This window comes from Trachypithecus francoisi, unplaced genomic scaffold, assembly GCF_009764315.1.
Source record: "Trachypithecus francoisi isolate TF-2019V2 unplaced genomic scaffold, Tfra_2.0 Lachesis_group11, whole genome shotgun sequence".
Classification (NCBI taxonomy): domain Eukaryota; kingdom Metazoa; phylum Chordata; class Mammalia; order Primates; family Cercopithecidae; genus Trachypithecus; species Trachypithecus francoisi.
Window position 1 is genome coordinate 47,771,920 of NW_022681456.1, and position 26,503 is coordinate 47,798,422.

At 34.0% G+C, this 26,503-nt stretch overlaps 1 pseudogene; it reads left to right on the forward strand.

Moving 5' to 3' along the window:
• Positions 1-15,248: 15,248 nt before the first annotated feature.
• On the forward strand, positions 15,249-15,938 carry LOC117090841 (annotated as a pseudogene).
• The last annotated feature ends 10,565 nt before the right edge of the window (positions 15,939-26,503 follow it).

Here is a 26,503-nt window from a genome sequence, read left to right on the forward strand (position 1 = left end):
ATTATGGCCGGCTATGCTTGTTTTTTAATTAGAAATGTGCTTTCTTCTTTCTCCCTTCTTTGCTTACTTTCCTCCTAACTGCCTTCCTGTCTGCCTCACTTCCTCTCTTTTCCTGCCTTCACCTCTCCTTCTCCCGTCTTCTTTTTTTCCTTTTCTTCCTTCCTGCCAATGAACACATGATGCAATCATAATGAAATAATTATTTTTTATTGTGTTGTTAACTGAATACTGCGGTGATTTATTTTTATTTAGCTGATACCTTTCCTGTGTGTCAGTGCACATGTAAGTAGAAATATTATTTTAGTTAGTTTCAATATGTGGACATTGATTAAGCATCCCAATCTTTCTCATTTCTTCTCTTTTATTCTTATGCATACTTCAGTGCAGGTTTTAACTCAGTTTTCTTATTGTTTTACTTTCAACATTTGTAAAGTATTTAATTTTTTAAAGCAACTTTATTGTTAACTCATTTTAAAAAATCTATTGTTCCTTAAATTTTCTTCACATATTTATTTGTTCCTGCCTTCTCCTGTCTTTTAACTCATGTTTGGGAAGATATTTAGATTTTTCTTATTGCTTCAGTTTCGTGAGCATTTATACTATCATTGCTTGCACCAAAATAGATATTTTCAGGTCTTATTTCAAGTTGGCTGGAAAGAAAAATAGAAATTTCCATTTCATGGAAAAATACAGTGATAAAGAGTAACAATTCTGACATCGGTTATATATATATATATTTTTAAAAAGATAGAATTGAATAGTCATCTGTGAAAGGAAAGTTCACCTGCCTAAGAGTCTATAAAATTATTCAACAATATAAGCTACTGACGTATTCACTAATGGGGATCAAATTCAGAAGATCATCATAAATGATAAACCAATTGTAACATTTTCCTACAGTGGAAGTAATCTCTTTGAATTACTCTTATCTTTAGTGAGAAAATAATGAAAGAACATGCTTATCTATTTGACTAATTATCTGAATTTGAAAGAGGTTCTGATAAGAAGTAGGCCTTGAGAGATAATTTCATCCTAGAAACTTTGAATTAACTTCTGCTTTTATACAGTTAAGCACAGTGATGCATTTAAGGGTCAATTCTTCCACATTTTACAGTAAATAATGTTTGCCAGTCTCAGAAAGCAGTACCATTGCTTTTTAAATTCATTAAAATACCATTGCTTTTTCATTCATTTGCTCACTAGTTATACAAATGCATTTGTGCTTTTGATCATTACAATCATTAAGTTTTAATCATTCATCAGCTACTGTGGCGAACCTCTTAATTTACAGTTATATGTTAATGTATTAACACAAATAGAAGTACTGAAATACAATGCCGTCGTGTCTGAATAATGAACTATTTGTTATTAAATTAAGTGAGAATTAGAATTATAAGTATAGAACTTGATAGAAAATACTGTTATTATCTATAGAAATGTTAAAGTATAAATTCTTGAGTAACCTGACAGGTTAACTATGAAATTGCTATATGCAGCTAGAAGAAACAACCAAAGCTGACTATTCTTAATTTCTGTAACAAGACCTAGATTCATCCTTGTTCATCCTTCCACTTGGAATTCTCCTTTTTCTCCTTCTGCAGTGCTCTGAAATCTTACCCTTTCCACAGTCTTTTTAATGTGCTAGCTCTTCTATGATATGTTTCTTCCATTCAATCAGTTGGAATCTAATCTCTGAACCCAGAAATATTTTAGAGGTACTTCTCATAAGAAGCATTTTTATTCTGGCTTAGGCTATATATATTTATGCACTTACCTAATTCCCCTCCTTCAATGAATTCTTACTATATTACTTTATCATCTGTCCTGTTAGCCTTACTCTTTCTATTAACTGCTTTGCCCCCTACTCCCTTTTTGAATTGAGTGGCTAAATTTTAGAGGTTTGTAGCTTGTGTGTGTGTGTGTGTGTGTGTTTTATACACGGCAAATTATGCTTGTACATTTTGTACATGAATTAATACGTATTTTAGAAGACTTAAAACATTAACAGTAATTGAGCTTATAAATTTTGGGAAAGAACAGTTAAATCTTCATGCTACTATGATTTTTTTAAATGTGACATCAGTTTTTATTTTTATTTTTAATTCATAGAATTACTGACTTAATAAAACCCATATGTTGTCTCTTTTAGCTGATTTAACGGTTATATTTTGGAATTTTTTATTGCATTGTGTGCTTATAAGAAAAGAAACATACTTTAGAGTTGGGTTTTAAATGGTAGACACAGAAAGTAACTTTAACATATCCTAAACAAAATATCTATTTCATTTTTCTTCTTAAGTAAAATAACAACACCTCATTAGTGTGTAGAAGCTATTTTAATCCATTAAAATTTTATTTTTATATTTATTTAAATATCTACTGTACATGACAAAATATATTTCTGTGGCTGCATTTTATAATTATTTTCCAAGTAGACATATTGTTCTATTTAAAACATATTTTTCTAGTGACAAAGAAATACATTTTATCCTGATATATAGTTTTTAACTATTAGACTATTTCTTTTCATGCTGCCTGATTGGTTTAATAAACATGATGTGACAAATATTAAGTATATATCATTTCTTCATGTTGTAACTGATCCAAAATAATAAAATAAATAATTATACCATTAATGTGATACAGTTTTTGGGGGTGTTTTATTTGGCTATATTAAAAATAAATCTTCTTTCAGTTTGAATTATGTAATTGCTACCTTTTTTTTTTTTTTTTTTGAGACGGAGTCTAGTTTTGTCACCCAGACCGGAGTGCGGTGGCGCGATCTCGGCTCACTGCAACCTCCACCTCCCGGGTTGGCTTCAAGCAATTGTCGAGTCTCGGCCTCCCGAGTAGCTGAGACTACAGGCACCCAGCATCACGCCTGGCTAATTTCTTTCGTATTTTTAGTAGAGACGGGGGTTTCACCATGTTGCCCAACGTGGTCTCGAACTCCTGAGTTCAGACAATTTGCCCCCTCGGTCTTCTAAAGTGCTAGAAACACAGGCATGAGCCACCGTGCCCGACCATAAATTATATAATTGCTAATCTAATGCACAATTTATTTTAAGATTAATTATTTCGTGAAAATATAAATATATAGCAAATAAGATTGAACAAAGCTATTTATTAGGTTTTACACATATTTGTTCCAATTTATTGTGGAAGATTACACAGCCTCTTACTCATACTTTTCTAACATAACTCCTTACTCACTCTGAGATGTAGTTATTCCGGAGATGGCCCCATATTTTTCATACAGAGATTCCTTACTCTGATAGCAGCAGAGAAATTGATTGTATCAATTAAAATAATTATTTTAACTAATCTGCTCCTTTTGGGAATTTAGATATTTTCTGATAATTTACTATTATAAACAATGTCATTCTATCAATGCATTTCTGTAAGACTAGATTGCCAGATGTAGGAATATTGGCTTAAAGGGTGACAAAGGCATTTTCAAATTTAATAAACATTGACAATTTATCTTTATAAAAGTTAATCTTTTATTACCCAAGTTGTTAATGTACTCGTCCCACCCACAGAGTGTGCTATTTGTCTTTTAACTTGTTTATCTTAAAGCAAAAATTTAAGTTATATAGTTGAATGTATGGATAAAGAAGTCATGAAATGTTTTTTGGTCATTTTTGAACAGGCCTTCACACTGCATGATAAATAATTTTTAAAATAATTTATCTGATCCTTCTTTAGAGCGCATTCGTGCTTTAGTTGTAAACTTTCAACAGTCTGAAATTAAGTTAGTTACAACGCTTAAAAGTAGGGAGATAATTGACTCTTGTTTAGGTGATTATAAGTTATTCCACATTATTTACCAAATAACATTGTGCCACTGTTTTTAAATACCCCTTTATTGTGAACCAAATTCTGGTACATATTTTGAATCTATTTTTGGACTTTTTCTACCATCCCATTGATTTGGCCAGGTATTCACATTCAAGATCTACATGATTTGAGTTTTTGTCACTTTATAATCTTGTTAAGATTTGGTATGTTTTAATTACTTATATATTCCTACTATTTGTGTGTGTTTTTAAATTTTCCCTGTTCTTGCTTTATACATTTTGAAATATTTATAATCATCTTGCACAGCTACACAAATAGTCTGTTGGTATTTTAAATTGAGATCATGCTAAATTTATACATACATTTTGTTTGTTTGTTTTTGAGACGGAGTCTTGCTCTGTCGCCCAGGCTGGAGTGCAGTGGTGCAATCTTGGCTCACTGCAAGCTCCACCTCTGGGTTTATGCCATTCTCCTGCCTCAGCCTCCCGAGTAGCTGGGACTACAGGCGCCCGCCACCACTTCTGGCTAATTTTTTGTATGTTTAGTAGAGATGGGGTTTCACTGTGTTAGCCAGGATGGGCTCAATCTCCTGACCTCGTGATCCACTCACTTTGGCCTCCCAAAGTGCTGGGGTTACAGGCGTGAGCCACCGTGCCCGGCCTAAATTGATATATACATTTAGGGAAAACTGACTACTTAAATATTGAGACTTACAGTTTGAGAGCTTTATGTGTTTCCTTTTGTTCAAGTCTTCAGTTGTGTCCCTCAGCAGGATTTAAAACTTTATTTTCTTCTTGCACAAACAGTATAAGATTTATTTCTGAATTTCATACCTTTTGTGTTACTGTCATAAATGAGGTTTGCCTCTCCTCATTAAATTATTCAACTGATAAGTATCTTCATCTAAGTTAAAATTTGGAAATCCCCTAGTCATTGCTTGTTTTAAGCCCTCACTTCAGAACTATGTTTTATCCATTGAATTCAATAACTTCACTGAATATAGTGGATTAATAGTACATTAATTATTTATAGTACATTCATCCTTAAGTTTTAAACTTTCAACCACACATTCAAATTATTCTTACTCTCATGCATGTAGACTTTCTCTCTTACATTATTTTGCATACCAGAAAAGTAAACTGAAAAAGTTAGGAAATTATCTGAAATATCAAACAAACAACTATCCTTACCCTAGAAAAACAAATTAACTGACCAAAAAAATTCAGATCAAAACACATTTGAATGAAAAGAAGTCTAAAATTTCTACCTAGTTTGCATAGTATAGAATACCTAAATTTAGTAATATTTGTAATGGCCATGACATAAATACAAATAGGATTTCTATTAATATTGTATCATTGGTCCAGTTAGGAACTTTATGAGGCTATTAAATGAATGTTTGCATAAGAAAAATGCTTAACCTGCAGAGTTTCTCAGCTGTGGCATTATCAGCACTTTGGCAGGAGAGGTTTTTGTCTGCTAGACTCTCCCATTAACTGAAAAACATTTAGCACACCAGGATGACTCCTATAAAATGGCAATGGTACCACTGTATACTGGGACAAGCAAAATTGTCTTCCTCTAACCCCTCCTCTCACCCCTGTTTCCAAGCATTCCCTAGAGGCTAGTATTGTCCCTGGTTGCAAATAATGAAGTCATATGGGAGTTCAATTATTGTTAGAATAAAATACCACTTATCTTTTAAAAGTAAAATTAAAAGAAGAATCAATGACAAGAGCTTGTTATATTAAGTACAAATGCACAGAACAATCTGCTTAAATCAAAGGAAGGAGGGCCTTAGTAGATCAAGCCGGATAATAATTTATGAGACTGAGACATAAACATAAAGATGGGAGACAATTTAGGTTTTTTCTTGAATGATGATTGACATCATCCTCATTTGCCAGGTGTTCAGCAGCCCAAGTTGATTTCAAAATCTACAGAATCTTGTGAATATGCTTCGATAGGAATGGTGCTTCAGAAAGTGCTAATCAAATTATCAGTTATTGAAACAGTTGTCTCAGCACAAGTATTCTATAATTTCTAGTAGGATGAAATAAAACTTCCAAAAGACTCAATGTGGGAAGAACATTTTTCTTCAGTTTTGTTTAATTCATATCTATAGAAGTAAATTAAAACACTGATTATTACTCTGAGATGAGAAAATGTTGCTTAGAAGTTACTACTTAAAAATTCAAACAGCGGCCAAACAGAAAAGAAAAAGGTAGACTAGAGATTAGAGAACAAGTAGCAGTCCTAAATACTAAATGTGTCTCTAAGGCCAGGTGTTGTGGGTCACACCTGTAATCCCAGTGCTTTGGGAGGCTGAAGTAGGAGGATTGCTTGAGGCCGGGAGTTTGAGACCAGCCAGGCCAACATAGAGACCCTGTCTCTACAGAACAAACAAAAAATTAAGACTAAATATGTCTATAATGACTCTGGTCTGTAAGTATCAGAATTTTAGGTATTTAGTTCTCATTTTCTCAGCATTGCTAGAGTTTATGCATTTCTATCGTGCAACAGCTCCACCATTCCTATTATTGAACAACTTTCCATTTGAAAATAAAATGAACGAAATGGCCTTCCTTGATAAGTAAACCCCTAGATTTACTTACGGCAATTGGTGTAACATATTGGAAAGTAATTTGGAAATAATAGTATAGATCAACAATTATTCATAGCTTTCAATCAGCATTCCTGCATTTCATAATAAGTAGAGGGAAAATATTCCAAAATGTGTGAAAACATATATGTATGAAATTACTTGTCTTAGCTTTATTCATAACAGCAAATTAAAACCCTGATAATAGAGCAAGTGTTAAGTAGGTTCTGGGGTATTATTGGAGTAAGTTCAGATTACTGAAATTTACAAATATCAATATTTATCATTATAAGACAATACCATAGTAAAATCTACTTTAAAAGGAATTATTTCACAAATGTATATAAACAAATTATGCTAAAAAATAAAACCTACATAACTAAAAGCATATCCATATGAAATTGGAAATGCAAAATTTTTCGACAAGTTTTTGTATTAACTTGATGATTTCAGGGATGACATATTTCTTTTCCACTATAAATATATTTCAAAAATATAATTTAAAAACTTTAAAAGTGTTTCCTGTATATAATATCCTTCTAACTTTCTAATTTCTTTGCCAAGGCTCTTTAAAGACTTTTATGAACATGAAACAGCTACAGTGTAATGGGAAATGTCAAAATCAAATAACTGAGAACTGGAAACCTGAAGGCTGTAAACAATTTGAATTCTAGGATGTCAGATTCCAAACTAGAAAATAATTTAAAATAAGAATATTAAAAAGCTAAATTAGATAACCCATAAGGTTTTCAGCTTGGTCAAATTATATTAATTAAAGCATTCAATAGATTTGGTACATGCACAACAAATATTAAGTGTTTATTTGTTGGACATGGCTCTATTTATTTTATTTTATTCTTCATAGAGCCACCTTAAAAAGAAGTTAAAGTAGCATACTAACTGAAAAAGAGGGAGTTAAAACTCAAAACTCTGCTTCTCCTGATATGTTTACTCTTATCTCTCATTTCTTTTCAGATTAGTTAGGGTGGGGCTGTAGGGTTGTTATTATTGGCCATGATAGACAAAAGAGTCATGGTTATGTTAGTTATGTATGGCTAGGGAAAAAAAGAACAGCATTTGTGTTTCCAGAACAGAAAAAGTTATTCTGAAAATAGAGGTGGAGAGAATAGTAACTTGTATTATTTATTTTAATATCTCTAGTGCTCAACAGAGATTACAACCTAATATTTACCAATAAATGTTAATAAAATTAGATATATAACTAAAGGGCAAGCATAGTACCGGGAACTTTATAGTTATTCTATAAATGTTAACCCTTATTATTGTAAGTAATGAAAGAAAAGTTAAATGTCTATTACAGGTAAAATATTGCTTACATACTTTGTTTGAAATGAACACTACTTCCTCTCCTGTTTCCATTACTCAGGGCAAATACATTGGTACTAAGATATACAATCAAGGTATGGTTTTTCCATTTCAAATATTATTTTTGAAGTTTTAAAATTTATTCTAGGCCGGGAGCGGCAGCTCATGCCTGTAATCTCATCACCTTGGGATGCCGACGCAGGCAGATCGCGAGATCAGGAGTTTGAGACCAGTCTGGCGAATATGGTGAAACCCTGTCTCTACTAAAAAAAATGCAAAAATTAGCTAATCTTGGTGGCACGTGCTTGTAGTCCCAGCTATTCTGGAGGCTGAGGCAGGAGAATCGCTTGAACCCGGGAGACAGAGGTTGCAGTGAGCTGAGACTGTGCCACTGCACTCCAGCCTGGGTGATAGAGTTAGACTTCATCTCAACAACAACAACAAAAAATTATTCTAAGTAGCAATATCCCAGACAAGGGAACAGAAAAGTTTTATACCTTTTCAGAACTGAAACTAAGATTTTGAAATATTTGTTAGCATTCTGTGAAATTTGCAAGTCACTCTTCTCAAGTAAGAGCAGGTGCATGACATGGTGATTGGCAATTGCTCTGCTTTTCAAGTACGAATCTCATCACAGAACCTCTAAATTACCTTAGAGGGAAAGAGCCCGAAGATGGATATCAAAGCTATATATCCCTCTTTTAGCATCCACCAACCACCCCACTCCTGCAGTCATCGTCCGAAAAATTATAAAATACAAAAATGTCAAATAATGTGAGGAATAGCAGTTTCACAGAGGATGAGGGTGGTAATGGTAACTGGGATCTATCGTTCAAAAGTAAGACAGACTAAGGAGGAAAATATCCTGAGTTGGAGTTTTAAATTTAGGTCAAGCCAAGTCATGAGTCTTTTGGAGGTAATTCCCAAACCTGTTTCCACAACAAATTCACAAAGAGTGCTTGTTAAAAATGCAGATTCCTGAACTTTGCCCTGGTGAATTTGATTGAGGTGGTCTGGATTGCAGCCCTAACTTTAGTGATTTTAAATATCTAGCCAAATGATTCTAAAGAAATGGCATTAGAGTGTGGTTTATTAACTCAGTAGAGCTGATGACTAAACCCTTTACCAAGCTAAATGAAGGATGTGGAGAGCAAGCATTCCTAAAGTGATCCATAGAGCTCATTGACTCGGAAGAAACATAAAAAGCACTAGGTCCCAAGCCAAGGGTAATTGGGAAACAGAAATGTGTTAAAGGGCTGCTCCAGAGACTACAGGTACCCAAGACTTATTGTCTCTTTTTTAAATGGTGTCTAATCTAAGATGAAAATGATAGAAGAAGTTAGACCATTGTGGAAACTCCTGTTATCATACGAGTACTGCAGATATTTTTTAATGTGTCTTACACTATTTTCCTCAAATATGACATTAACAGGACTTGTATATTAGTTAATTGTCCAAAAGTGTTGTTTTTCTAGGCTCAAATTAAAAGTAATTTATTCTACAAAATAACTAAGACAAGTCTCCTTTAAGAAGCCGGACATATTTGGTTCAAATTTGAGTTCAAGCCCTAGTTACTTGCATGATTTTAATCAAATTATTCAACTATTCTGTTCATGAAGTTCTTCAACTGGAAAATTGTGATAATAATAATGCCTAACTTTCTGGAATGCTTTAAGGATAGGAGATGTAGCATGAAAAATACTCAGCATCTCACCGTGTATACAGTAGACTCTTATCATTATAGCAACTATTATTAGTCCAATATTTTCCTGAATTTTTTTTTTTTTTTTTTTTCTTTTTTGAGACGGAGTCTCACTCTGTTGCCCAGGCTGGAGTGGAGTGGCCCGATCTCAGCTCACTGCAAGCTCTGCCTCCTGGGTTCACACCATTCTCCTGCTTCAGCCTCCAGCATAGCTGGGACTACAGGCGCCTGCCACCACGCCAGGCTAATTGTGTGTGTGTGTGTGTGTGTGTGTGTGTGTGTGTATTTTTAGTAGAGACAGGGGTTCACCATGTTAGCCAGGATGGTCTCGATCTCCTGACCTCGTGATCCGCCTGCTCAAAGTGCTGGGATTACACACGTTAGCCACCGTGCCCGTCCTTTTCGTGATTTTATAATGAAGGGTGCATCACTATACTTATGTCAAAAAATATTTAAGTGCCCATCAGTTTGAACAGTAGGTTTTGCTGCAGTTTCTGCTCTTAGCTCTTGGGGATTACTTATAGAGTAACTATCTGTTCATTCTACTGATATTTCATTTGGGTATTTATGCAACTTTCACTCCATCATAAAAGTTTATTTAAAATATTTTACTACAGTCCATCACTGAAATAAAAAGTTTGTATGTGGATAAAAATAGAACAAAAACAGAGCTATGAGATCAGATGTAACACTGGTATTATAAACAATGCATGTGTTCTTCCTTGAAGGATGACCACATGTTTATACTTAATTTGGGGCAATAGCCAAAAGTTTTCTAACACCTGATAAGACAAGATAAAGTTGCACTGTATATGGTCATTGAAAAGATTTTCTATTCACAAAACAAGCTGAGCAATTAAAGGCAGTAGAAACATCCACGTATCCCAGAATAAACCACAGAATTTTCAAAGTTAAGAGAGGTTGGTGTAACTTACGTATTATAAAAACCATTGCTCAGGTATCGAATGACAATTTGTCAAAAAAAATCTGCCTTATTTTTAGAGAAAAATCATTTTTCCAGTAATACTTAATTATGTTAAGGAATCAAGTTACAGTCAAGGAGAATTACAGATTATTATATTCCATGTTTTTCTCAAAATAAACTAACAAAGGGTATAAATATTTGTTATGAAAACCAATATTTTATATACATACAAATTAATCATAATTCTCAATGCTTAAAAGTAATATAGAACAATTTAGAATTCTTCATGAGAACACTTAGACCTAAATTGCTAATATAACAGAAGAAAAAGCATATGGTTGTTGGCTAAAAATATTACAGCATGTATTTCTTTTATTCTTCAAAAACTGTTTTTAGAAAAACTGTATTATTATAAGTACAGTACAGATATCTTATTTTTAAACACATATTTTGTAACAGATAACATCAAGAGTGTCACAATAAAAACTTCAATTTCCAAAAAATACAAAAGATTGTAACAAAAAAATTATTATGTAAATCTATCGATCAGGACAAAATTTAAATTGCTATACAAAGAAAAACTTGCTGTGGCAAGTGTAAAAATTTATCTCAGTGGTTTGTGTTGTTTTGTCTTAGGTACTCTGTATGAGTAATTACTTTTGTTTATTTGAAAAAAATTGCTTAAGAAACCACGGTGGAGTAGAGGATTCAAATTTTAACAAAGGGATGTAAAATAAAAAAAAAAGTGATCAAAAATTAAAAATAACTCTGCAATATTGAGTTTGAGCCTTATAAAGTGATAGTAGGCAGGTAACTCCTAGTGAGAAGTTGGCAATGGATTTTGTGGTCATACATTGGAAATGAATTGTTCCTTTTCTGAGCTTCACTTGAGTCATTATCCTCAAACCTCATTAGCATTCTTTTCATGCAGAAGTATTCTTTTATAATATTTTGGAGAATAAAAAAGATTCCATGTCCACCTCTCAGAAAAAGTGGAGTTGAGAGAAGCTGGGGAAAGTAAAATGTTGAGCAGAAAACAAATCATAATATGGGAGAACCCAGTTAATGATTAAAAGTGATATGTGTACTATAATCATTACAAATATGGTGTCCTGTATTATTTTTAATTTTCTTGTTTGTATGTGGAGGTTGTAATTGCCATTTAGGCAAACAAACTTTTAAAAGATCTAAGATCTGGTCTGCACTTAGTTAACTCTACTGTTCACAATGGGCTGTTTGCGTGAAAGATGGATAATGCAGTTATCTAGTTTCTTTTGTTGCATCCTTCCTTTTTTCTTCTCCTACAGAATGTCATGTACAGTATACCTGTTTATTAGTTGGATACAAAGTTCTTCATTGATAAGGCCAGGGAAAAGTAAATATTAATATGAATTTAAAGCTTTATTCTACAGTCTTGGAAATATATCTAATACCTAGAATTATTATTAGAAAAATGTATGAAATCAATGTTTCATATGAAGTGTTTATCTTCAACATGAAATACACTACGTATTACCTCTATTTGTAAAAAGAGCTTTCAAACGCTCTCCCGAATATTCTTTCTAAAAGTATTTCAATGAAATAACTTATTAATTATTTGAGGATTGTTTTAACAACTACGAAACACTGATAACTTAAAGTCTTCATGATTCTATGATATTAAGCAGCACCAATAAGTTTGTATCGAATAGAGGCATATTTGGTAAGAATCTGGCAAACAAAATTTAAAATGTCAGTTTTACTTAACAAAAATCTCCCAATGTGATTCTTAAAAACAAAAAATCTAATATAGGAAAAGAAATCTGGAGGAAAAAGATGGAAGCAGCAAGTTTCCATTTCATCTGGTAATCGTAGGAAATATTAGAACACTTATTACCTATGGCACATGAGAGGAGAGCTTCAAGTGGCTTTATTTATATATCAAAAGGAAAGATAACCCCAGAAGCCCGAAGAAGATGGAGGTAGTCAGATTATACAAATTTAAGAAAAACAATTTTTAAAAAGATCAAATAGCACTTAAGATGCATCTTAGACATGGATTTTGACCTAATATAAGGGGTGAGTTACCAGTAATCTTTAGAAACATTTATAACATTTTTTAATATCTGTGAATAATTATCAACAACATTTAACCATCTTCCTCTAATGTTACTTCACTTTAGTTAAGCTAGAGAGGAGGTAATTTATGACTGAACTTTGGCATGTAAGGAGTTACATTTTGAATATGGTACAGTTGGAAAGAGACTAGATCCTACTTTTATCTTAATGTATAATTTTTAAAGGATTATTTTAGCAATGAACATGTTAGATATACAAGTAATATACCATTCTTAGAAAGAAAATTACATGGCAATTATTTCACACAAAAAAATAATGAATTGCAATGACTGAAAATGAAGAATCCCCAAATTACTATAAAAATAAAAACTTATCTGCTTATTTTGAACTTAAAATCTTTCAGACTTTTCATAGATACACACAAAAAAGCTTCTCATATATAATGAAATTAAAGTATGTGATATGAGTTAAATATTCAAAGCCTGATGTAATGATGTGTCATTACAGATAGACTTAATAGAACCTTGTGAAGGTCTCTGTCACCATGGAAGCTCAGCTGAAACTGGTTCTGTAAGTTTTCATCTCTACCTTATTGCACCGAAAACCACCATTAGTTAGGCTCATGGGTAGTCACTACTTTAAGCTTTACCCCACTACCTTAAATTTATAATTAGAGCCAATGCTTAGTGTTTATCATTCCTCATAGACACAAATTAAACGATGCTTGAAGAGTATCTGCTTTGTCCATGCTATGTGAGTAATGAGTTTTTATGCATAATGCCAAGGAAATTTCTCTAGATGGTTAGAACAAGAATATACAAGTCAGGAAAAGAAAAAAGAAAAAAAAGATTGATGATAGCTTTCCTAAGCAATCAGTGCTCAATTGTCAAATATGTGAATCACCCTGGCTGCTGCTTTCTCCTCATTTTGCCTGCATTTTGAGAGATTTAACAGTTAACTCTGTTAACCAGATATCAGTTACTCAAATTGGCCTTTTCAGACTCTCCTTAGACTTATTACTCTGGCCGGGCGCGGTGGCTCAAGCCTGTAATCCCAGCACTTTGGGAGGCCGAGACGGGCGGATCACGAGGTCAGGAGATCAAGACCACCCTGGCTAACACGGTGAAACCCCGTCTCTACTAAAAAAAATACAGAAAACTAGCCGGCGAGGTGGCGGGCGCCTGTAGTCCCAGCTACTCGGGAGGCTGAGGCAGGAGAATGGCGTAAACCCGGGAGGCGGAGCTTGCAGTGAGCTGAGATCCGGCCACTGCACTCCAGCCTGGGCGACAGAGCGAAACTCCGTCTCAACAAAAAAAAAAAAAAAAAAAGACTTATTACTCTACCAAATACTCATATTGAATGTGTCCAAGACCTGTTAATTTTTGTCATCTATTTATCCAAAATTAAATCTTTCTTTAATCATAGTTTTTTTAAAGTTAGGTCTGGGAGTTTATGTACTCCAAATCCATCATGTTACAAGAGCAAAAAGAATCCCAGACAACTGAAGATTTATAGATAGTTCATAGTGAAATTATTACTGAAATTAAGACCTTTGAACTCTCAGAGGGGCTTTTTCTTCTTCAAATTGCCTCAAGGAAAGTGGATTCCTCACATTTCTCTGTTAATGCAACACTTACTGTCTTAATTCTGAAAAATAATATACTCAACTGTAGCTAAATTATAATATTTTCCTTAAATATAATCTTCTCTTTCTTAGAAAAAAAATGCATAGAAAGTATCACATTGCCTAGGAAGAACTTGAGCCTGGAGTTTAATTCCCCTGTTACTTACACCAGGTATCCATAGAAACAATGAACGGACAGTTTCAATACTCTCTTTATCTTTGTTCAACTATCTCTTCATGCTCAGTCACTAGAAAAACACTCAGTCACTAGAAAAATGCCTACAATTGACAAATGTTTGATGAACATTGATTGGATTCAAATTCATTAGTCATTTGACAACTAGAGGCACAATTAGAAGATCTGTACCTTTTTTTCTATTTCAACAAACAGTTCACATTTTTCCGTGTATCTCCTATGGGAAAATACCAGTTATTTCCAAAGTAGCAGAAGAGAAATGGTTATAAATACTATAAACATTGGGCAATATTTATAGAAGCATTGTTCCATATATAGCATTAATTTTAAAATGTTTATTTGTTGGTCTGTTGCTTTATTGCAGTGAATATATTTAAATTGTCCATGATGTATGAGCACTGACAGAAATGTACCTCATCTATGTAGAGCCTCCTTAGTGAAGCATTTGCACTACCACAGTGTTTCTTCAGTGAGTGCATTTATTCACTCCAAACTTGTAATGGAAGTGAAAGATGACAGTTCTTCTCTACAGGAACCACATCAAGTAAATCCTGTCATTCATTCATTCACTCAGTAAATGTGTGTTGCTAGTGGCTCTCAGCTTTTTCAGTCCTTTCATCTTTAAGAGAGGAGTGACACAGGGACATTCCAGAAGTTATCTGTGAAGCTACCCTCTGGAGCATGAGTCACTGTGAGGAGTTGGCCTGCCTGTTTCCCTCACCCTACCCTTTCTACCACTCCCAAGGGACAGCTTGGGAGAAAGAGTTCACTCAAGGTGACAAATCTCCAAACCAATTTGTTTATTCAGGCTCTCCCAGTAATCCATTATCATAGATAATTGAGAGTTGACTGTACTCTAATTATAACAAAGACATCTTGAGGTTTCATCGGTAAACTAAAGCACACAACACGGGATGGGCGAGGAAGCTGAATTTGGATAGACCTGAACTTCAGGTAGCACATTTAGCAAAGAGAGTCAGAGGAGGGAGAGTAGATCATAGTATAATAAACAATATGAAAACAAAAACAATTGTGACTAATAAATCAAAATTATGGGTGGCTGTAACAGCTCAGCTGTGGGATGCCCACTGCCTGTGCCATGTGCTGCTTTTACTCTCACAGTGCTACTTCCTGTTGGGCAGTGAAAGTACCGAAATTCCACCTTTTACGTTCAAGCAATGGTTTGTGTAGCAGATATTCTGCAGACTTTATAGACTGCACAACAAATGTCCCCTGTGTCTATGGGAAGCTAGTCACTTTTGACTGTACAGTGAAACCTTCAGTTGCCTGTGTTGATTAAGAGTTAAAATACCAAAGTAACTTTATCATCAACATGACTTGATTTTGCTGGAAGCTTCCAGAAAGAAAATATGAATGTTTCAATTCTAGCAGCTGCATAAGGTCCTGTCCTCAACGGCATTACCTCAAGCTGCTAACTGCTTGATCAACACATTCATGACTTGGGTAACTACTTTTTTCAAAATGCTGTACTGAAATTGGGTTGGAGGCTGTAAGTGGTCAATTGCTCTGGCTCTAAGCATCACCCTTGGTGGCTTTGGAGCAGACCATTTCTACCTCGACCAGTGACAAGAAGGCCTTGGCAAGCTCTCCAGCTTCAGTGGCCTGGAAATATGGACACTAATGGACATCTTGCTAATTGGAGTTGGCTACATTGGACCAGCAGATGGCTCTTGATACATTTAGCTGTGATTATGTGCTTCGAAGAGGAGCAATGTTTAGTAAAAGCCCTTTTGCCTGTAGGAGTTGATGCGGTGTGAGTGATGTATTTGTGTATTTTTAATGTGCAGCACTGGTACTTTGCTTGTCTTGATGAAGTAAAAAAGAGAAATGAAACACTGAAAAAAATTAGAAGAAGAAATTGAATATTGTAAATATTGGAAGAAACACACCTACATAATATTTATAGTATATACAGTAATAATCTCACTTTAATACAGCAGTTTCTTGATGCTTTACAGAAATCTCAAAGTATATTTCATTCATGACATTGGTCAACCATCATAACTCATCTGGAAGAAAGTTAAAAACAATTTACCTACATTTAGTGATGTTGAAACTAAGACACAGCAGTTATTTTTCTCCCAGCATTTCCATATGGTTAAAACTGTAGGCAGAGAATAAGATCCAGTTTTAAAGCATATCTGCATTTTGATTTCCAGAAATTATTTTAATTTATTTTTTCCTTTCCTTGTTTTATTCTCTCTCTCTCTCTCTCTCCGTGTGTGTGTGTGTGTGTGTGTGTGTGTATGTATGTATGTATATGTGTGTGTGTGTTTTAATACTGGAAGTTATTTGGCTCTGTTCTTTCAGCCACAAATTAGAAGCTCCCACAAAAATCCTTCATAATTTAGACTTGTAAAGCTTTGGGTTGTACTCTGATTGAAGATTTCCTAATTTACTTAGCAAAATCCATTCAACAAATATTTGATGAGCCCTACAATGAATATAATACATGTTAAGTATGTGGTAGTAACAAAAGAAGTATGATTCAAGACTGGGCACAGTCCCTAAGTGCTTGTTGAGGAGGCAAAACACGCAACCATAAAAGAGTTGAGTGAGGATAATAAAAATTAACATGACACAAATTTTAGGACTGTATGGAAGGAAAAATCAGGAAAGGTAGTTAACATTTTTGCGGACTAATATTTAGCTAGAAACTTTGCAATTACTATCTTATTTCAGTTTCACAACTCTGAAAGATCTCATCTCAACTTTACAGATGTAAAATAAAACCCCAGCAACCAACCTGAGACCAAAAGAGGATAAGCAAATTTCCCACTATAACAAGATCAGATATGAAACTAAATCAAAGATCTTAGTTTGGACCCCAAGGGATTTGGAAAGTTGGAAATAAAGAGAAAAAAACTGTATAAGCAATGGGATAAAAAGATGAGTGAAGAAGCAAAAGATCTGAGGAGTCTAGACTTGTTAAATGAAACAGGTTTGGGGACTGAGAATGTATATGTTGCATGAACTTGTATTTAATTTTAGTAGCTAACAAATTGGCAATAATATGATCAAACTGTTTTCTGAAAATATTATTCTGAAAGGGTACATTGAATAGATACAATAGTAAAAGTCTAAGCAGGGGGCAATATGGTGTCAACAGGTGGCTATGGTTGGAGTTATTGAGCAAAATATATGAGATGCTCAGTAATATTATCTGTAAGCAAGCATTTGAATATGTGGGTTATAGCGGAGCTAGAAGACAAAAAATAGTATAAAATTGTAAATTCATCAGAACTTAGTATGATCACAAACAGATAAAATATTACAGATTTAGATTTATTGATTTTTGAGGCATTGTTTGAATTGACAAGTCAATTGCTATAACCAAGAGAAATCCACAGAGTAGTTACTTAAGCCTAGGTTGTTCATTACAATGACTTTAAGAAGATTATAAAGATCCCAATATCTATGCTATACCCAGATCAATTAAATCAGGATACTTGGGGGTAAATATAATCATTAATAATTTAAAAAATCTTTCCAGTATGCAGCCAAAGTTAAGAAGCAATACCATAGAGCATGAAAATTGAAGGTATGGATATGGATGAGCTCAGCAGCTGGTGGAGTACATAAATACACACAGTAGAACCGTGAATCAGTGAGGCAGACAAAAAAGAAACCACAGAGAGGTAGGAAAAACTGAATAATGCAAGATCCTGAGGGCCAAACAAGAAAAGAAGCCAAATAATCAGGGAAACTCAATAGGCCAACTGTTCATACACAATTAGGATGAGAACTGAAAGAGGTATCAAGTTTGTTGAAAAGGAAGTTAACTGTCGACTAGAGAACCAACTTTAAGGAATGTGGTGAAGATCATATTACTATTAATTGAGAGAATGAGTGTTGGAAAAGGGGAGTTAGTATGTGTGAACTAGTTTTTGGAAAAGAAGTGGTCTGGGGGCTGAGGAAGAAAGAAATGAATTGAAATAATTTGATATTTCCTGATGATTGACGTATGAACAGTTAAAACTGAAGGGAAGGAGGTAAGAAATAGAAAAAGATTAAACAGGTATACAAAAGAAGACCAATAAAATAGAGTCCTGGAGAAAGCTAAGGAACAGTGAGATGCAAATGCATACAGAGGATTAGTCCTGGCGAATAGAATAGTGCCATATTCTTGGGTAATAAAATGAATTAGGAAGAATGACTTTTTTGTATTGTTTTGTTTTTTTAAGTTTTGTTTTATTTTTGACATTGTATTTTTTCATATGTTCTAAGAATGACTTTGAATTCTCTAAAAATTATAAGACATGGTCATTTTCTTAGGGTTTCAAAGTGAGATATGTACTTTCAGGAGAGTTAAGAAGGTCTGGGATAGTTTATGTGCAAACTTTGATAATGTTATCAATAAGACACACACACAAAGATTTCAGAGTAGCAGTGAGGGCTCAGTAGGGATGCCTACTTTATTAGCATAGCTTTGAGACTTCTTTCAATAACGATCTGCTCTTAGGGAAATTGGGGGTAGGGTGATTGTGAAGTAAGTTTTCTGTGTATATGATTCATATTTGGAAATTGACAAGAAGAAAAGAGTAGAAGCAGGCCCATAGTTTCTGAGAGATTTTACAGGAGTAGTAAGCCTATTATGAAAATAGCCAAGCCTGGAGTTCCAACTGGCTACACTGATACACAAAGCTAAAGTGGGGAAAAGAGAGAGGTGCATGTAAATACTGACTGTGATGACCAGTAATGGGGAATTTGTTCAATCAAGTAAAAAAGTGAAAGAAGTAAGATTAAAAAACGTAACAAAAGAGAAATATTTCAGAGTTTATGCTTACGCAATATAAGTTAATATCAAAATACCTTGGAGACTAAGAAGTAGGAGCCACGAAGGTCACTAAATTTAAAGACTTTAGGACAGGTGATGCTGTGATATTAAAAAATCCGCATAGGCCGGATGCTCGCGCTTGTAATCCTAGCACTTTGGGAGGCCAAAGTGGGTGGACTGCCTGAGCTCAGGAGTTTGAGAAAAGCCTGGGCAACACAGTGAAACCCTATCTCTACTAAAATACAAAAAATTAAGCAGGTGTGGCGGTGTGCACCTGTAGTCCCAGCTATCCGGGAGGCTGAGGCAGGAGAATTGCTTGAACTCTGGAGGCCACTGCACTCCAGTCTGGGCAACAGAGTGAGACTCCGTCTCAAGAAAAAAATAATCTGCATATACAGTTACAGTCTAGTCTATATTTAGAATCTACTACAATAAACAACATGCAATACATTCAAGGAAAGTATTTTGATACTTTTACACAAGCATTTGCCAGGAATTGTTCACTGAAATACTAGTCGGCTCTTTCAACAGAGTAAAGGATGTCCATGGCCAACAATTATGGGAAATATTGTATCCTACTCTTAGGGAAACAGGAGCCTAGGATAACCAAGGTGACACCATTTTTGAATCAACTAAATCTTAAAGACTAGCAAGGTGCATTATTTTCCACTCATAACCCATGATCCTAAGATGCTTATAGTTGAGGAAACAGTCTAAGTATACCTACAAGGGCACACTCCTACAATGACAAAAAGTCCAGATGTTCCAATACCCATAACAATATGTGCTTTCAAGATATTTATAGTTACGCTCTGATGTACTTACACACTAAAATGTCAAAGATAGTTTTCTTTAAATCAAAAGAATAATAAATACTGTCATGCTGTCAACTCAAATGCACCTAGTCAAAGCTTAGTTTAGTCTTTACATAGACAAGACCACAATAGAAGAAAAACTTAAAGCCAATGTGTTTCTTTGCCTGCTTTTTGAGGACGCCCTACTCTGTAATGGGTGTTCTCAGAAAGGGGATGCCCATTAAACTAGCAATCCACTGTCTCTTCTCACTGCACTCTGTGACTCTATTTGAATTCTTTCCTATGTGGGATCCAAGAACTTTCTCTTGGGGTCTGGATGAAGACCAATTTTTCTGGTAACACTACCATATGGTATTGGATATTTACAATGAACATTAGTAGATTACAAGATTGGAGAAGGTCTAATGTCAGAATACACGCAAATAAATACACAATAACAAACTACCACAACAACAAAACCTGCTTCACTCAAGCTAAGTATGTCCAAACTTACTGGGTTACTGAACTTCTTTTTTCTGTTACACCTAAAAGATCCACTAAAATAGTATTTTATAGAACATTTTTGGAAAGTGACTTTCCTAGTTTGAATATAATTGTAGGTTTAGCAATTATTGTCTTAGATTAATTAGGAAGTAATCAAATTAATCTATAATCTTTTATTTTCTTCTGCCTTTATTTATTGCTTTAAGTGGCCAGCTAATTTCTATTTTTCCTTTAATTCACTAGACAAATGTCAATTTCCTTTACATTTAATTGTACATGAGTTGAAGCACATATTTATGTACTGGTATTAGAAGAATATACAGACACTCATATTTCAAAAAATATGAGAGTACCATTGGTAATTAGTCTTTGCCTTAAAATGCTAATAGATACAATATGATAGAGGATATCATAGTAACAAGAATTCAGAAAAAGAAAATGTTAACAGGTCCATCAACCATACACTTTTTTCTATGCAACCAAATACACATTCACACACACTGACACACACAATATAGTAGACACGGAATACATGTGATATAATGCATGTGCACATACTGATTTTTGTAATATATTCTATGAAAAATCTAAATCATATATCAGAATGCTAATGAAGGTATTTCGTGTAGAAATTGGTTTCATTTGGCCTGATTATGTATTCTAACTTTTCTAATGTTACAATAATTAGATGGAAAGCTATTAGAATGAGGAAACTCTAGCCCTCTGGGTTTCTTTGCTGTCTGCTGAAATAAACTCCTAAAAACTTTAATTTGCCAAAATTTATCTTTAACACTACAATTATCATCTTACAACTGCAAGGATTATTTTGAAAAATCAATATGACCACATGTTCCACTGAGAAGAGGAGTTCAGTCCTGGCTTAAAAAGGCTGTTTCATATTTTCATAGGTAATTATAGACAACTGCAACACAAATGTGAGTCTGTTCCATCTGTAGGCCCACACACAGACTAAGAGATAAGCTAGTTGGTGTTAAATATAAAATTGTGTTGCCTCAAAAAAAAACTGTGTTGCTTCAGATCTGTAGATATGCTAAAATATATGATTATAACTGAGTTTGGAAAAGACAAAATGTTTTCATAGACAAGTATTCAATTCATTTCCAAACAGTTTGAGAAGCAAATATTCATTTCAAATGAATAATAATTCAAATGTAGGCTAAAGTTTCTTTAAAGAATAATTTGAGATCAGGTATCCTGCTAGGTTGAACAATATAAAATTACTGCTATTAAACCATTTTTTTTTTTTTTTTTTTACTTAGCTCCAACTAAAACTTAAATGTGCATGAAATCAGGATGCTAATCATTTACAATAGAATGTATCTGCTGAATTGAAAGTTAGTTCCTGTGTAGAAAATAACTTGAAACAAGAAAATAAATATTTTTGTTGTTTAGGATTGCAAACCTCATTCTATTGTTTTCTCTTTCTTATTTTCTTATATCTAATGGTAAACAATTCCAAGGACAAACAATAGTTTGAACTGTGTCATACTGAAGACACATAATTAAGCTCTCTTTGTAGTTATACACAGAGACATATCCTGCTGAGTGATGGGGGAAAGAAATACAGTAGTTTTATTTCACAAATCTAGTGAAATGAAGGGTTGGGCCAGGTTACAGTAAACATTTAATTACATAGAGATTTGATGAAATTCACCAGTAGCAGCAAAGGGGATACTAATTGCTTTCTTTCTAAGGTGATATTATCTTGAAATAATTACTCTCCATTTTCAGTCCCAACCTGATGAAAACTGAACATGCTTTACTTGTTCCCAATTTTCTTTTCCTAGTCAAGATATTGATCATCCACTTCTTTTCAAGGAGGTGTAGAGTCAGAAATTCTAGCATAATGATGCTGGTTTTGTGGCTTCTAAATTCAATTAGCTTTAGCTATAGCCAACTCTTTTCCCATAACAAAAGCCCCTCTTGAGTTTCTTGTTTTTACAAATGATCTACTATTGTATCATAACACAAATCTGCTAAATTAAATTTGCTGAAGTATAATAGCAATCTCTAAAGCCGTGATGATCTTTGGCATTGCTTTTTTTTTTTTTTTTAATTTGGTATACAAGGTCTTAGATAAATGAAGAAAAAGAGGAAAAGTTGATATATCACTGTGGGAAAAAAAAAAAAAAATTCCAGTTCATCAAAGGAAAACAATAGTGAGTCACAAAGAAAAAAAAAAAAAGTTGGCCATAAAATTAGGTGACAGATTGTGTGGGCAAAGAGTAATCTCAGGGATGTGCCCAAAACAAAAATGAGCAGAATAAACTATCAAAAAGGCTCTACAAGAGATACCAAGTGGAAAGTTCCACAGTTAAGCAATTTATTTTAGAAACAATGAAAGACTATGTGGGAGGCCAATTGAGCATAATAGACAAATCAAAGTATATTTAACCTTCATATATAATATATTCTGGGATTTTTTAAAACAACTTATATTAAGAAAAAATGAAAAAGCTTTAAGGTGTTTTGATTGATCCCAGAACTGGGTGATGATACCTTTCATGATTAAGAAAAAAATATTCTGGAAGAAATAATACTATGCTAATGATAAATTTCTACACTGCCAAAAATAAACAAATGAATATTTTTAAAGACCAAAAATTTTACCTTTGAAGTTCTATGTGCAGATAGATATATACAAAATTATCTTGTCTGTATTAGTGATCTATTGCAGCATAGTAATTTATCCCAAAACTTAGTAGCCTAAAACAATGTAAATTTATTTTTTTAACTGTTTTTTGTGGAACAGAAACCTGGCAATGGCTTAGTTAAGTTCTCGCCTTTAAAAGTTCCCACAAGTTTGTAATCAAGATGTTGGCTAGGGCTGTGGTCTAATATGAGGAGTCAAACTAGTAAGAATATGCTCTCAAACTCACAAACCTGGAAGAAAAATAAATAAATGTCAAATTTACGTTAAATAACATATTTAACTCCAATTTTAGAATGTATAAAATTTATTTAGAATAAAATCTACAAACTTTGAAATGAAAATGATTGAAGTAATGACAATAGTTAGAAATGATTCTAAATATATTTAAATGCTGCAGCATGGAAATAAATACTGTTATTCCATTTTTAAATTCATTTATTCTTTTATCTGGTAAATATTTTTGAGCACTCACTTGCTTCTGAGGATATGGCAGTAAACAAAACAGACAGTATCCCTGGCCCCATGTAGCTTATATTATAAGAATGGAGATAGAAAATAGGCAAATAATAATTCAATATGTTATAAGAATGGAGATAGAAAATAGGCAAATAATAATTCAATATGTTAGCTGATGATATTTGCTCTAAGAAAGCAAAAGAATGTTACAGGAGTATAATTTTATATAGGATGCCCTCTCAAGGTCCTTCTGAACAGCTGATATTTGTGCAGATAGCTGAAGGAAGTAAATAAGTAACATCTCTAAATAAGGGCACAGACATTTGAGACAGGGAGAAGAAAAAGCATATGCCCTTATCCATGGGCATGTATGATGTGCTCACAGAATAGTAACACAAAGTGGGTGGCTGGGAACATGGTTAGAGTGATTCAGTAATTGGAACTCCCAGAGATAACCTTGGGCTAGAGTGTATAGGAAGAAACTCTAAAGACATGGGGAGGCCAGGCGCTGTGGCTCACGCCTGTAATCCCAGCACTTTGGGAGGCCAAGGTGGGCAAATAACGAGGTTAAGAGATCGAGACCATCCTGGATAATATGATAAAACCCTGTCTCTACTAAAAATACAAAAATTAGCTGAGTGTGGTGGCGGGTGCCTGTAGTCCCAGCTACTCGGGAGGCTGAGTCAGGAGAATCGTTTGAAGCCAGCAGGTGGAGGTTGCAGTGAGCTGAGATCATGCCACTACAATCCAGCCTGGTGACAGAGTGAGACTCTGTCATAAAAAAAAAAAAAAAAAAAAAGACATAGGGAAGGCAAAATTTAAGTTATATTTTCCTCTGGGAAAATTTGTGTAATACAGAAAGTGGAAGGAGGGGTATCCAAGACAGTAAAACACCAAGAGTTTTACTAATTAAGACTCTACTGAACTACCTACTGAAATGATCCAGGTATCCAGTAAAAGATGATGGAGGCTGAATGAAGGTGACAGCAGTGGAGATGGTGAGAAGTGATCCAATTTGGGGTGTACTTTTATATTATGGTGAATTTTTTCCTGAAAAAATAGATGTGGTGAATGAGTACAATAAAGGTGTTTTATGCAGATACTAAATTGATTAAATAAATCCCTAACCTTGCTTTGATGGAATTTTTGTATAAACGGCTTGTATAAGTCTGCTTTTCACGCTGCCAATAAAGACACACCCGAGACTGGGAAGAAAAAGAGGTTTAAGGGTTTACAGTTCCACATGGCTGGGGAGGCCTCACAATCACAGCAGAAAGCAAGGAGGGGCCAGTCACATCCTACATGGATGGTGCCAGGCAAAGAGAGAGAGAGAGCTTATGCTGGGGAATTCCTCTTTATAAAACCATCAGCTCTTGTAAGACTTACTCACTATCACGAGAACAGTATAAGGAAGACCTGCCCCCATGATTCAGTGACCTCCCACTGGGTCCCTCCCATGACGAGGGAATTATGGGAGTTACATTTCAAGAAGAGATTTAGATGGGGGCACAGCCAAATCATATGACAGCTTAATATCAATTTTTTTTAAAGAAAATAATATTTTTATTAAAAAGAAAAGTGCATATTGCCTTTTAAAATCTCACATGCTCTTTATCTGATTTAGAATTATTTACAACTTTCAGACTAAAATATATATGCATATTTTTGAAAGATTTCATTTATCATGAAGTGTTCTGTGAGATATCTATTTCAGAGATGTTTTGTAAGGTTGATTCACATCAGTTTTTACTGTTTACTTTTACTATAGGAAATATCTTTAAAAAGTTTTGATGGGTGGTGCTTATAGTATATACTTGGGGCAAATGTCAAAAGCTTAAGAATCAATTAAGTGTCCTGGAGCATCAACTTGACATGTTCAGTCTGCTCTTTACTATTGATCTACACCCTGTTGGACAAACATAAATACATAAAAGGAAAATAAATGTATTTTTATAATGATTAGAGTTTTAATTCCTGGGAACTTCATTTAATGCAGAAACAACAAAGGAAACTATACATAAGCGAAAGCAATGACACTAATAAAGATGAGTAAGTAATTGTATCTAATTTAACTCATGGAATTACTTTTTAAAAATCTTCCTTTTTAACTATTGTAGTGTAATTACACTTGCACTAAATTTAAGATTGAAAAAATTCACGTATCAGCCATGCGATCTTGGTGAAGTTCCATCACCTTGAACCTATATCTTTCATCTGCAAAAGGATAACATTGGGGTATATGACAAGTGAGACCAAATAATATAGCTAATAAATTTTATTATGAAAAACCCCAAAAGTTAATTTATAAAAATGTATTGATTCACAGTTCATAACTACACATAATGAAGTTTCATTTGCTTTATTTTTAAAGCTTGCTAAGTTAGTCTTTTGTTAACATATTTATTCAACAATTATATATTTTTATTCTGCTAATATTTTGTAGAATCAGATATGAAGTCCCACTCATCACCCCCAAAAAGTACTCAGTTTTATTTAGGAAATATGTGAGAAAATAAATAAATTCAATACAGTAGACTATGAGAGTACTCTAATAGCATGTGGTCAAGGGTGGGTATTTTCATTAGTCAGGACGTTGTAGTTGCCAGTGACAGAAATCCAACTATTAATAACTTGCTTATGCAAAAGCAAAGCTGCATTGGAAAGAAAACAAAGAAGCTCCCATAATCAAAGGAAATTCTATAGGAAAGCAGCCATCTCTGAGGACCTCCGGGTTTGTAAAAGAAATTTAAATTCTGCCAACACTACTTTTCTACCTGTCTTTTCTCTTTACTTGGCATCATTCTTGCTCCTACTGACAGGCTATCTCAAATGATAGAGAATACAGTCACTAACTTACCCAGGCTCACATGTTTCTTGCTCTATGTGCCAGGAAGAACAGAGAGTTCCCATGTTGGTACAATAAGAAAAATCTCAGAAAGGGATTCTCAATGGACAGGTTACAATAGTCCTAGATCAATATCAATTACCAGAGCAGTGGGTATACTGTGAATTTCCAAGCTGGGGCTATGTGTCCTCCTACTTC